The sequence below is a fragment of the Aythya ferina genome (assembly GCF_964211825.1).
Source record: "Aythya ferina genome assembly, chromosome: 3".
NCBI classification, from domain to species: domain Eukaryota; kingdom Metazoa; phylum Chordata; class Aves; order Anseriformes; family Anatidae; genus Aythya; species Aythya ferina.
In genome coordinates this window covers 113086544-113096958 of record NC_140298.1, presented here as the reverse complement: position 1 = coordinate 113096958, position 10415 = coordinate 113086544, and positions in this window count along the sequence as shown.

Genomic DNA, 10415 nt, shown 5'->3' with positions numbered 1-10415 from the left:
GATGCGGTGCCCAAACATCTGCAGAAACAAGGGACATCAAAGACTTTGTGTGGAGGTGGTGGCTACTTGTCCACATCTCAGCTGAGTTGTCCAGGCCCAGGGGGGTTAAAGAACAGATCAGAGCCTTACAGGAGGAGAGGGAATTGGGAAAACTTTTGGGAGAGAAAAGCCATAAACTTCAACTAAGCAGACTGAGGCCTTTTAAAGAGTGACTCAGCCAGCGTCTAGCAATTCTGGATAAGACTCCACGCTATAAAGAGCTCTTAAGGAGAGGTGCTGAGTGATTGCTTTATTGTTTCTTACAAACCTTGCTGTGAAATCCCTGTAAATATGTTTATGAGCTTGTTGGGGCGGCTTCCCCACTGCTGACTGTACTGTAAATAAACACGCAGGCCTTTGATTCACGGAAGTTTGTCTTCTGGACTCCATTACAGGCCCTGGCTCCGCTTCCAGTTCAGCCGTGGGGCCCCTCCTGCCCCGGCGCACAAGGAGCGCGACACTTCTGCTCTCCAGTGAATAGCTGGAAGAAGCGATGCACATGTTTGGGATTACACAGCCCATATGGCAGCCCAGCTTGCCTCCAACTCCCTTCTGCTTCCTCCAAGAAGAGCTTTGTGAACCTCACCAGCTCTGGAAAAGCAGCCTATGGCCCTCTGAGCCTGCGTGGGCAATGCAACATCCTTCAAGTTTTGGGGAATGCGTGTTGCCTGCATCCACGGCAGATGTTTGCAAGCATGTGGTGCACCTAATCTTGAGGACAACCTCCAGAAATTGTGCGTGTTTTTGTTTCCATCCTGCAGTTTACCATGGAGCAACCCAAGCCAAAGAAGTATGACCGAGGTGTGCTGACACAGATGCTACCCCATGCTGCCTGTCCTGTCTCTCTGTACAGCCAAGCTGCCTCTGTATCATCACAGCTTTACATTTAAAGCAGGCTGAGTTTGGTGTTGTTTTACCCTAAAAGCTCGGATTTGGTGATGCTGGATCTGGGGATGTTCAAGCACTGCCAGATGAGCAGCCAAGACATATGTGCAAAGAGGCCACAGCACAGACAAATCATCTGCAGCCATCACAGTTCTCCTGGGGAAGGATCCTCCAAATCCCAACACAAACCAAAAAATGGGTAATTTACAGGTACTTGTGAGTTTCAGGACATTCAAGTGTTTTGGTATAAATGAGCGGACATAGTCATGAACTACAGTAAAAGCCCTGCTGAGGCCTCCTCCATTCTGTAACCAACCCAGCACCCAGTAAGGCATCAGATGGTGTGGTTGTTTGCCCTCAGCATTCAGTCTGGTTTCCTAACCACAGCATCCAAAAAGAAAACAAGAAAAAAAGAAAGAAAGAAAAAAAAAACCTTAAGATGAAGAAAACATCTCAGAAATGCAACAAGAGCAAAGGGAGATTTTATCAGCTTCTCTGCTTCCACCCACTCTCCAGCTATGGAGTTAAAATATGGGGTTGGTCCAGGAAGCAATATACATCAGAATTAAAGACCCAGGATATTTTCCCATCAGTATAAACCAAATGAGAGACACACCAAACATCACAAAGAATCCCAAAAGCAAAGAAACATCTTGTGCACTCAGCGAGCAAAAAGTTCCTATTTTATGCAATGTCTCCTTGCCCGACTGTGATCTGAAATGTTTGCAGCATAGCTTAATAAATTGTCATAGGTATAAACAGGAGACCAGGGAGATATTTCTTAGCTGGCTTTTGAAATGAAACAGAATCAGTGCTGCAGGAAGGCAGCTCCAGAAGACCAAACACTGAACAGAACGTTTTTTTACAGTAAAAAAATAAAAAGGGCCTTGAGGAGGTTTAGTAGTACAAGAGGCTAAAGCCAAGTGGGGGTGAAAGGTTTAAGCAGAAATGCACCTGCATATCAGCATGCCTGTGTCTGAGTGACATTGGCAATGAGTTTGAGTACACAGCAAAGTGATTCTCAACGACACGACAGACAGAGACCCCATCGGTAGAGTGCTGAGCCAGCACTCCGCAGGCTGGCTCAGGTCAGGGCATATTTTGGCACATTTAGTCCTAGGCACCAAATTCCCACGAATACCAGTGGGGAACCAAGTGTCCATTTTCAATTGGTATGTGAGTCTTTGCTTTTTTGAGTCATTTGGGTGCTTTATATTTTAGTTTTGGGTCTCTACTTGTGATATCCACAGTGATAATAGGCCTCCAGATCTCCTCCCTGCCTTAGTGATCTAGGTTGTGGGTCTTCCTAGGGGAAGAATGTCCCCACTGCAGGGTCCTGTGCAGACCATGTAGTAATAGCTACCACAATACTCCTGGGCCCTTAAGGGGGGGGCAGGAGTACTGTGGTAGCTATACCAGAGCTGGCAGACCTTTTATTCACTCAGGCAGGAAGAAAACTCATCAGAATGCCAATCTGGAACCAGTAACAGCTGGAGTCTGGATCTCTTTTGGATCACTTATACTATTTCATGCCTTCTTTTTTTAAAAAAATCTCAAATTTTCTTTCATGATTTTCAACTACTGGATGATTTAGTTGAATGGTTTGACATTCTGGTCCAAGACTGGTAGCCACAACACAGTAAGTTCCCTTCTGTTCCCATCTGTCTTCAGAGACTGTGGGGAAGGGAACAGGAGAGGAAAACCCATGGAAAATGAAAAACTGATGGGGCATTTCTAAGACGTGTTTGCAGGACTATCCTGGGAAACCACCAGGCTTTTGTCCAGCCTAACCCTTTGCAGTGCTAGTGGCCATTTCTCCAAAGCAGCCATCCAGGGTATTCTTCCTGATGTGTTCACACCTCTGGTTCAGCCTGCCAGCAAACATTCCCATTTTTTGGAGGGACTCAGGAACAACTCTGAACTCTCTGGCATAGTCCCATTGCTATTTTTAACTTCTAGTCATCTGGACTAGGCAAATTTAGGAAAACGGAAATGAAGAGGATTTCCCTCTCCCAGCACATGGCTATCAATTGATCCCAGAAACAATTCAGATTTACTGCTCCCAGTTGATGACTCACTGGGAAAGGCACTGCCTCTGCAGCAGTAAGTCAAAGATTGGAAGAAAGAGTTGCCTGAACAATATGAACAGTGGCCACAGACAGAAACACTTCCCTCATTGTTTTGCAGGTCAATTGTTGCACCTTAGACCTTAAACAGACACATGGTGACCGACCATTGGTGATCTGGAGCCTTGCCTTTCATCTTTCTTCACTGTTCAAGTTTTCCTTTCTCTACCTTCACCTAAACAAATATTTCTTTTTTCTTTTCCCCCTCCTCTTGCTTTGGCTTAACCAGGACCTGAAGGCTCAAGACAGCAATTATTCAGCATAATTCTATGCCCTGTGCTATGTGGATAGTCAAGTGAATGATCTAGTAGTCCCCTCTGGCTTGAAAATTTCTTCAGGTCAAAACCACAATGGCAATGCTAATGCAGACATTTTGCAGATGTTTATTTCAGGATATGAGTGTGCGCGATTCACTTCACTTGGTGTCCAGGAATAATTCAGTTCCCAAACCAGCACTGACAACCACATTTGTTAATTTACTGGCAATAACTTTAAACTTATTGATTGTTTTAATATTATTCATTTGGGCCCCAGGAACAGAGAAGCTTTGGACAAGCACATTGCACTACTTCCTAGCATGTTCGAACATGCTAGCTTTTAAATAAGATGGTTAAAGCCTATTAGCTAGTAAGGAAATATTTAGTCCTTCACATCTAGTCTGCAGGATTCGAGTGTCAAGAGAACCCAAACTAGTACTTCTAACCAATATGAAATTCACTTCAAAAAAACAATTAATCAGTTCATTCTTCCAACTACAAAAGACATTTTGTCACAATGTTAAGCTCTTGCAAGTTTTATACCTGCTCTGGTTCAGAATCAGATCTAAAGTAATTTGGGTTTGATTGCCTGGTCTCAGCTCTGATCATAAAAATGAAGTTTGAATTAGATATAAATTGGAGTAAATTGTAAATTTATGTCTAAAAAATCAGTGCCAGAGACTTCCTCATAACTGGACTATAAAACAACCCCAAAAAAGAGGGAGTGTGGAGGAGGGAGAGGAGAGAGATAAATGTCAGGTTAATCCAAACACTGGTTTATCCCTCAATCCAGATGCTTAAAAGATTTAAGGGGAGAGCTGCCATGTAGCCTGGACATATGCACTAGAGAATGGTTAATGTGCCCTAAAGTTTGATAATCTGAATAAAAATGGATTTGAGAAATTGATTTGGATTAACTTGATCTGCTTTTTAGTGAAAAGATTCGGAATCCTAAACAAGCAGCTTAGCCACGATTAACTCATTTAAATACTTTCACCACTAAATGTATTCCCAATGCCCCAAGCTGTAGGAGTTTTACACTTTGGGGATTACACTGAATCTCAGCTGGGGTTTCTCCTGCCCTTCTCCATATCTGCCTGCTCTGCAGACAGACTCATCATAACACCTATTTCCTTCCATTCACTGTAAGGGACTGGAGAAAGAAATATGTGGGAATTTCTCCCCATCCATTCCCATCTTGTGAATTCCTTCCCCTTTATCTGGTGGGGAAAAAAAAAAAAAAAAAAAAAAAAAAAAAAAAAAAAAGATTATCTGAGTTGCACACCATTTGCCAGGTCACTGAAGAAGCCCAGCGTTCAAGATTCAACCAAAATTCAATCAAGATTCAATGAAGCCCAGCATGGAGATTCAACCATGCAGCTGCTGCCTTAGACTGGCATAGAAATCCTTCAAGGGGATGGGGGGATCAGCATCCACCTCTCCGCTTAGAGACTACCCCATAATAAGAATCTGTCCTTGAATTATATATGGACACCTGGAGCCATTCTGCTGATTTAGCCTTGCCTCTGGACCTGTTTGGACTCATTGTCTATGGGTACATTAGCAAATTGAAAAAAAAATGAGGGCATGGGCCCAAAAAAAGTCATACAGTCACCCATGCTGTTGCATTATTTGCATCCCCCATGTCACTGTGTAGACCTCGGCCAACTTGAAATGCACGGGCATGACTCACAGGTTAGCTCCAGGCCCAGGAGGCAACTTGGATCCAACCATCCTGGTTTGTGGATTAGAGGGATTAAAGAATATATGCATAAATTGTACAGATTAGCCTTAGAACCAAAGAAGGCTCCACAACTATTTTATCTGAGAATACAAAGGGCTTCTTCAACGAGGAAACAGATGCTGGGGAAGGTTTGGTGATGTTGCTGAGAAGCAGTCAATGCTGCAGGGGAGCCATGCTAGGTGGTTCACCTCCTTGTTTGCCACAAAGAAAGAATCTGTCAGAAAAAATAAATAAATAAATAAATAAATAAATAAAATAATCTCGTTTTACACCATATGTTGCAATGCACACCTATTATACTGGGAGAAGGAACTACAGTTGTTAACCAAGAAGTCCTCCACCAAAGCTGAAATATTTTCTGTCCATTAGATAAAATGTGCTGTGAATTTCCAGTGCCAGAGCTCATCAGAAATAGTCAGTCCATTATTTTGTTTTTTAATCTCTGTAGGAATGTTCTGGGTCTTTGCTTTGTCTTGTTTTCTTTCTTTCCCAAAGGAAGGGGGAAGATCTGTTTTTAGGACTGAAAGCACCTGGAAATAACATGCTTGATTTATACTAGACCTTAAAATATTTATACTCTGCATCTTTGCATTCCTAGAGGCTTGCTGGTGAAAACTGGCATTTTGTGTCCAGACGCCACCTATTACAAGGCAGAGGTCTAACCTTAAACTGCTCCTCAGTGCAGACACACAAGTTCTGCTCTCTCATCCAGACACTTGTGCTTTCATTATTTTTTGGTTTTACTGTTTTGTTTGTTTGTTTGTTTGCCTTTGTAATTAGATAACAACATTTTTTTTTTTAACTAAAAGCAGAAAAGAACACAAAATGAGTCTTGAGAAGAGAGCACAGTCTGAGCCTTTCCTGCAGGAGCAAGATTCCCTTAGCACTTAATGATGGTGTCTTGCTCCAAAAGCCCCTGCAAGGTGAGGTAAAGAGAAAACCAAATTTAAACAGAAATGTAGTTTAATTTACTCTAAATAAAACATGGGACTTATATCAAAATTCTGTGTTGCTACCCCAGCCTGATGATTCAATGAAACAATTATGAAGTTTTTTCTCCCTTTTACTTACTAAAATATTAATGTATATGTTGCATTTGCCAAAGGCATTGAGTTCAATGTCCTCTGGGGTAACAGACTACAAAATTTGATGTAAAGAGCTTCTAGAGCTGGAATTAGGTTCCTAATTAGAACATTTAACTCTGCTACAATCCTTGGGATCCACCAGAGCTGTCTCTGAATGTCTGTTTGTCACTCCTCCACCCTCTTGCTGGTCCTAAACCAAACCTCTGTGACATTGCATTGACTTCCAGTAGTTGCAATTGGGGCAAACCAGACCCTGAAGGCTCAGAAAAACATACATCCAACAGAGATGTATTTAATTCTCAGTGCAACCATGAAGCACATGGGAAATACATTGTTCCAGATGTGATTCTGTGAGATCCCACAGGCCAGAGAGACAAAGATAGTGGGTTAAAAGGATGGGAAAAGGCATGAGTGTCCCCTGACAGCTCTGTAAGTCAGCTATGCTGCACCATAGTTTCTGATATACTTAGAGCTCAGTTTATGAACATAGATGGATGCATTAGAAAAGAACGTTATTACACCCTACTAGTTTAGGATATGGACCTGGAAGGTGTGCGAGGGAAAGTCTGAGTACGAAAGGTATGAGCATGGATATAAGCCTAGAGTACTGTGTTCAACTCTGGGGTTCCCAGGGCAAGAAGGACAAGGACAAGGTTGGTACAAGTCCAGAGAAGGGATTCACTCCAGCACCTTGTGGGCATTAAGCAAAGGATCTTGATGGTGCCCAGAAAAGTCCCCAGAGAACAATTAATCTTTTTTTTTATATTATTATATAAATTATATATATTATATAATAATAATAATAATAATAATAATAATAATAATAATATATTATTATTATTATTATTATATTGTTATAATATTATATATTATAATATTATTATAATAATATTATTATATAATAATATTTTATATTATTATTATTTTCTCAGATATCTTTCTCAGGATGAGCTGAATCACCTTCCAGAGGTTCTGACTTCCATATCTTTATGGAGCTAGCAAAGACTAGCTCAATTAAATGTATTATTGTTGGTCTAATTTAGGGCAGAGGACTCCAGCCCATAGGTATGCCACATGTAACAGTGAGACATTTCCTTCACAACACTCTGCTGAGCTTCCATGACTCCTTGGATGAAATATCCAAAGACTATATAGTGTCTATGGTTCTCCCAAAATGAACACACACGACCACCTATGTCTCGTTGCTGACAAGACGCCTGAAGTATCAGCTCTTGCCTAAAACCCAACAACATCTTTAACAATGCATTTCCTTATTTTATCAATGTGACCCAAGTCAATATATTTTCTGAGCATACCTACCATATTGGGCCTTCTATACAATCCAACCCACAGCACTAGATAATTTTGTCAATCATACCTGTCTACAAGATGGGAGTTTTGTTTTCAAAGCCTCATTCTGCTCTTTTGGGAGTGGTATATCCATTATCCACAACTCTAGGGCCATCTCACGCAGTGGTCTCGTGACATCAGGTTGTGTTTGGTAGCACCTTGCATTTGTTCTAAGGTAGCAAGTCGGAGATGAAGAGGGAGTGCTGCAGTATTGTATTAGAGACCTGGAGTTCTACTCAGGACAGTGAGGTTGCCTACATTATATGATAGCTGAGGTTTAGGCGTTGTAATACCTAAAACACTTCTTGGACACATCTTCCAGACCCATCACAACAGCACAGCAGAAAAATTAATGATAACTTTCCAACACATTGCTCCAAGCAGAAGCTTGATTGTGAAATACTCTGGCTATGTATAAAGTCAGAGTAGACCCTTTAAATTAATTTCCCTGCACCAACTCATTTTCAAGGTTATTATTCAGAACACTTCACTTCTTTCAGCCTAAACAAAAGCACTGATCTCCTAAATAGTGTTCATCATTCCTTAGTTCTGTTTTTACACTTCTGCCTCTAATTTTTTTTTCCCCACAAAGCTCAGGATGAACATTATAAATTGCTTGCTCCACACAAGGAAATGAGAACTAAGTTGTATACATGGCTCTGCCTTTGGATAAGCTGGAACAGGGTTTATGAGAAAACTCTCAGGAAGCCAGCCTACGTACTGATGGCCATGCCATGTTTTTCTGGTTATGACTAACACCAGAGAGCTGACATTTCTTAGCTCAAATGGTGTTTCCAGTGTAGATCTGGGAAGGATCCAAAGCTTCTTTCTGTTAATTTGTCAGAGTGGATTAATTTTTCAGCAGCCCATTACTGGAATGCAGCCTGCCCAGCTTCAAGCTTCATTGTAAGAAGCCAGTGATACCGAGCTGACAGCAGTCGAGGGCAGACAGAGCCCAGATGTGGTACAGAGCTGCAGGAACATAGTGATGACATCTGGAGATCAGCTTGCTCCTCCAGAGTGAGACTAGGAGGATGTATTTCAGCCACTTCCACAACCCAGCAATCATTTCCCAAATGAATTGATCCCAGAATCACAACTACTGAGTCTTGGATATCATCTGTACTCATCTTGCATCTTTAATGGGACACTGCAAAGGAAAATATAGAGCATAACTGTTATTTTAAGCACTGAATACCAACTCTGGAATACTCTGCTAAATATTCTCCTGTTTAGCACTGATTCTCTCTCTTGCTACCAATAAAATTATCTGATGAGGATTGAGCTACAGCTGTGCTACAGCAGCTGCTCCCAAAGGCTGGCATAGTCAGAGAGCACTACCCACACATTGGTGGGGCGCTCGTCAAGTCCCAGCTGTCTGCTTTCTGTTTGCAAAGCCATAGGTAGGTCTAGTAGACCCATATTGTTATTCTGGACATGAGGTATCCATGAGAAGACCAGATCTGCTTCAGACACAGACATGGGTTTTTCTTCAGAAAACCAAAATACTACACTTTTCAGTCCTGCAGATTCATTAATAGCAAGGAAGTTTTGGCTAATTTCACTGATGTATTTGTGGGCTTCCTTCTCTCTAAAACAACATCAAACAGCAGAAGTCTAGTGAAGCCAGTGAAGTTGCGTCTCATAACATACCTATAGTTCATTTTTTCATTAAGAAATACATTGCAGGAACCTTTTTCACCTCTCGTGTGTACATTCACAAAACACATGAAACATCAACCATTAATAATGTGATGTAAAAAAGCAGCATGAAGTGAAAGTCAGCCCCTTTGCCATCTGTTCTACTAATTATTCGGTATTCAAAAGGAAGATCTACTGCATACACATCTGCTTTGCTTGAATGAAGAAGTGTTTGCATACACCAGCATGCACATCAGGAGGGTTAAGCCTTAAATTCATGAGCAAACAACAATGACAATTCAGTAATCAATGACAAAAAAAAAGTCATTGGGGATACATTGATGTTAAATGTAGGCAGCTCACAGAGATGAGCAATCAGGCCCTGATTTGGATAAACTTTTCTTTTCTGTGACATGGGGTCACGTTCCCAAAAGCTGCAGCTTTCTGTGGCCAAATACTGCTCAGTTGGTATGAGAGGAGAGTTGGTGCTCACTGTTGCCCGGCAGGATGCTGACACACACAGTCCAGCACCACCAGAATTACCCTACCCAAAATAACTGTTGTTCTTAGTTCTGAAGCTAAACAGTTTCTTGTCAAACTTTGCACATTTTCAGCACTACAAAATTCTTAAATACAGTTTAAATTGAAATACAAATTAAAATAATAATAATAATAATAATTAATAAAATAAAATAAAATAAAATAAAATAAAATAAAATAAAATAAAATAAAATAAAATAAAATAAAATAAAATAAAATAATAAAATCTCACAGATTCTTTGAGGTGTTTGCCCATAAAGTAAAATTAAGATATTATTGCTGTTGAACTTACATGGGCCATTTTCCAAAGGAGTATCTAAAAATCAGGATACAGGAGGCCTGTGTTCATGTGTGTGTGTGTTTGTGAGTACATACATGTACACCTTCATCTGCTCCCAGTTTTCTGGCTGAAGTTTTCCTTTCTGCATAGGGCAACAAAGTACTCTCTGGGATAGAAACCAGGAGTGATCTTGAAAATATTTCTCACTTTTGTGAATGAAAGACTTGAGCATCTATAGCAAGAGCTGGGTTGTGCCCTTCTGACCCCCAGAACCTTAAATTTAATAATCACCTTAGCTCTCTTTCAGAAAAGGAAGAACGACTGTCAGGCTATGAGCTCTAACAAAGGCTGGTAAAAATAAATGTAAGAAAGATTCATATGCAAAAAGACAGTAACTTCTGTAGAGGTGATCAAGATGAGGACTTTGGAGATGAAAGGCAACACAAACTTTTTTAATTCTCAGGGAGA